We start from the raw sequence: 4,835 nt of genomic DNA, 5'->3' as shown, positions 1-4,835 counted from the left end.
ATCCATTCACCCTCACTATTAAACTAACCGCTCAGTGTGATAGTGTGGAAAGAACACAGGGCTTAGACACAGAAACTTGGGAGCAGAGCACTTGTTCTTCTCTTATTGTGGTTCTCTTCACCTTACTTAACTCCTCATGCCTTAGTTTCCTCATTGTTAGAATGCAGAAATAATGCCCAGTCAGTGTTTAGATGAGAGAATCAAACAATAAGGTCATCAGCAGTCCTCCTGCCACTCAGTGCTGAAGATGTCATTCTGGGATCATGGGAAAAGTGCTGCATCTGAGCCAGTCTGTCAGTGGTGGACCTGGGTAGATGATTTCCTTGCAATGCAGCTTTGGCTGCAGTGTTATAGAATACCAAGTCTTTGTATAGAGGAGTCTTAGATAAAAAGAAAACTGATCACAAGTACTGTACCATGCAGGAAGTAGATGTATGGTGGCATGGATGGTTAGTTCCCCAACGCAGTTAAAGGGTGTCCATTACAGGAAGATTCCTCTGTCCTCCTCGGTGTAGGTCATCTCACTGAAACCTGAGGGGATGAGGCCAGCAGCTGTCTTCTCTGAGGCAACTTATTTGCTCTATTTCTCATAAACTACTTGACCTTAGCCAACACATTTATTGTAACTTTGTGACCAAAGCTGTCCCTTCACAACTAGTTTGTAGAGTTCCAGCGCATTTCCCCTCTGTTACTCTCCTTCAGAGACATGTGGCCTCTAAATAGTGGTCAAAAGGCCTAAACTGAGAAAATTTGCTGTATGCATGTTTTTTCCAGAAAAGATATTAGGACCCTTCTCCAATTTCTTTATCATCAAAAAAATTTATTTTGTCTTTTTTTTCACTTTAATTGAATATCACTCTTTGTTGATTTGTAGAAATTCTTTACATATTCTGATTGCAAATTGACTACATGTATTACCAAATCTTTTCTAATCTGACTTGTTCTCTCACTTTCTGAATAATCTTTCAACAGAAAAAAAAGTTATCAATTTTAACTCAATTTAATTTATCAGTCTTTTCCTTTATCAAACTTAAGAGATTTTGGTCATCTGTTTAAGATATTTTTTGCTTATCCCAGGGTCATGAAAATTTTCTTCTGGGTTAAATTGTGAAAGATTTGTTGTTTTGCCTTTTACATTTATAACTAGGGACCATTTAGAATTAATTTTATGGTACAAGATTCAATTTCTCTTTCTGTCTATCTAGTGAGATTCAGCACCATTTATTGAAAATGGTCCTTTCCTGACTTCTCTTCAGTGCCGATAGTGTCATAAAGCAAGTATCCATATGTGCATAGATCCATTTCCAAACCTGCTAATCTGTTTCATTCTACTAGAGATGTTCCCTAACTTATGATGGGGTTACAGCTCAAGAGACTTTTTATAAGTTGAAAGTATTATAAGTTGGAAAAAGCATTTAATACACCTAACCTATTAAACGGTCTAGCACACTGTAGACTACCAGCTGTGGCCCTCATGTGGCCAACTGGAAGCTGTTCTCATTGCTGGTGCCCAGCATCATGACGGAATAGCATACTATTTATCAGAAGCTCAGGAAAAGAGGAAAAACTCAAAATTTGGAGTACAATTTCTACTGAATGTTTATTTGAATAAAGTCTAAAAATCAAAAGTTGAACAATCCTAAGTCAGACTGTCTGTAATCCTTAACAATTCATTTTTCTTTAATTTATGTTATTTTATCTTTTTATCTATTCCTAATTCCTAATCTTGGTCTCTTTCCCAGCCCCTCCTTAAACTAAGTTGTTGAGATTACAGGTATAATTAGCTTATAGTGGTAAAGAACTAGTTTTGTGTTTATTCATAAATTTTTTAATTTGTTTTCCTGATTTACTAATCTTGTCTTTTTATCTTTATTAGTATTATCCTTACTTTCTTTTGGCTGTCTTAATTTTTTCTAATATATTAAAATAAGCACTTCATAAAAAGGCATGTTCAAAAAGCCAGTAAATAGCGTTTAGTAGATACTGCCATTCAGTTTTCCAAAGTGATTTACCAATTTACTTTTAGCCAGAAGCTTATGAGACATCCTGAGCTCATGTCCTCACCAACACTGTGTATTGTGGAATCTTGCCTGGTGACTAGAGAGACTGAGTACATTCTCATATAAGAAACATAATGTTGAGTGACAGAGAGCACAAAAAGACTAACTCTGCATGATTCCATGCATGTAAAATTCAAATACAAGCAAACGAATCTCTGCTTTTAAAAGGTAGCATAATGGTCATTACCTCTGGGGAAGAGTGAATGAGTAGGGCATGGGGGGCCATGAGGGAACTGCTAATAGGGTAGCAAAATTCTGTTTCTTGGTGTTGATAGTAGTTACGTGGGATAAAGTAGTAATTCTTCAGGGTGCACAGTTACAATGTGTGGAGTTTTATATGTATGTATGATACCTATATTACATATAAACAAATTTGTATAAACATGTATATATACATAAAGATATATGTTCTTTATAAGGAAATAAAATGTTGACTCATAAAGCAAATATTTGAGAGCAACTTTTAAACATATTAATGCTAAGATACATTTTGGCACCTCCCTTGCTAAAGTTTTACTCTTCCCAAATATAATTTACCCTATCCCTGATCTTATTCATCAACTTGAATTAAAACCCTAACGTTTGTCCTTTATTCCTTACCTTGGTGACTAAACCTTCTCAAGCCTAGGGCTAACTAGTTTGGCATCAGAACCCTCATAGAGTTGTTTATCTTTGTTGTTAGTAGCTATGACTACCCTAGCAAGAATTTTCACAGTGTAATGGCTTTCTTGAATCAGTCAATACCTATGTTACTTATACCTTTTCCTGCTGCATAGATATATCATGCTCAAGTACTGATAACAACCTCAAATATTGAGCTCAGTTGCTTGAATGCAGAGTTGAATCCTTAAGGGTTTTTTTTTTTTTTGAATGAATGGATAGATGGATGTGGTAGAGTAATGAATATATAGAAATTATAGTGTGTCTGGTAGTGCATCGCCAACAATATTAAAATTCTACTACCACCAATTTCACAAGGTGAAAGCTGATTATTTTGGATAATATGAGCCATTATTAGTTTAATACTACTTAGTTGGATTTTTTTTTCAGTTGCCTGTATTAAAAGGGCCATAACCTTTATCAGTGATCACCATACTTTCACACTTTAAATGAATTCCATAAAATGTTAACTGGTTTAATATAAAACACATTAAATTAAGCAAATAACATTAAGTCGATGATAATGATAATATCCTTTGAACCCTTCCTTTGTGCATCTTCCTTTGTGTACTGAATAACTTACATGTATTATTTGATTTACTATTATTTAGTATTCACAAAAATAGGAGGTAAATGTTATTAATATATCCAGATAATAAACCTATGCAAAGTCATATGCAGCTAGAAAGTAGGCTGTGTTTCAGGTTTGGGTTGTTTGCTTCCAGAACTCACACTTTTACCTGCTACTTCATACCAATGATAATCTCCACACTGAGGACGGACCCCATAAAACGTAAAATGCATTCAAGGTGAATTGTTTGGAAGGGAGGTTGAGGAGCTCCCTGATTAGAGGACAGTCATTGTGGATCACCCCCAGAGAAGGAAGGAGATAATAGTGGAAAGGCTCCTGGCCACATTTAGCCTAGTCCCTGTGCTATCACTCACTGGTGACTTTGAGCAGCTTTGTGGAGTGGAAAAGTTTGAGAGTCAGTGATGTACCAATCTCTGGTCTGACAACTCTGAGTCCTTTTGGATGTAACTTTCTAGAACCAGTTTCCTTACTGGTAAAGTAGATAAGGTTATTGGGAGAACTAAATGAGACTGCCTATAAAGCACCTGACACGTGTATGATAAATGGTTGCCATTGTTATTTATATTGACACCATTAATGATATTCATAAAAGTTTGCTATTATTAATACATTTATATAACAACTTCTAGGAACTGTACAATTTCCTCATCACACCAGGGCAGGCCTCCTTTGAAGCTCGGGAAGTTAAGGCAGGAAGCCACAGTGCACTTTCTCCTAAGCCAGTGTGTGCATAACACAAATTATTTGGAAACTATTTAGCCTTCCTTACATTTACTTTATGGTTTTTAATTATTATTTTTTGATTGATTGATTGTAGTTTTGGGGATTGAACCCAGAACTCGTGTAGGCTAGGCTATTATTCTACCACTGAGCTACATTCCCAGCCCTATTGATTTTATTTTTAAGTGAAATAGAAATATCTTTTTTAAAATTTTTCTTTTTATTGTAATTTGTTATATATGGCAGCAGATTGCATTACAATTTATATTATACCTACAGGGCACATTTTTTCATATCTCTGGTTCTACACAAAGTAAACTCACACCATTTGTGTCTTCATACCTGTACTTAGGGTAATGAAGTCCATCTCATTCCCCTGTCTTTCCTACCCCCATGCCTTCTCCCTTTCCCTCCCTCCTGGTTGCTCTATCTAGAGTTCCTCCCCCACAACCCCATTATGAATCAGTGAAACAGGAATATCTTTCAATGGGTTGGCCCTCTACATATTTCATCTTGCTCTGGTTTTCAATAATATGTGGTAGAAAGAACACAGTCTTAGTGCCACGCAAGACTGGTTTGACCTTGGCTCTACTACCTACTGCTAGATACAGGAAATTAGTCAAATCATTTAACCTCACAAAGCCTTACCCTTATTCATAAAATGGGTATAATAATCATTCTTACCCCCAATGGCTTAAAATGAGTCATAGTAAATAAAGAATTTGCTAAAACATTCCTTTCTTAACTTTCTGGGGCTCTGATCTGCTATCTTTTCAAGTGATTATGTTAATGGCTATTGATAG

This window comes from Urocitellus parryii, chromosome 11 (assembly GCF_045843805.1).
Source record: "Urocitellus parryii isolate mUroPar1 chromosome 11, mUroPar1.hap1, whole genome shotgun sequence".
NCBI classification, from domain to species: domain Eukaryota; kingdom Metazoa; phylum Chordata; class Mammalia; order Rodentia; family Sciuridae; genus Urocitellus; species Urocitellus parryii.
Note: the sequence above shows the minus strand (reverse complement) of the source record.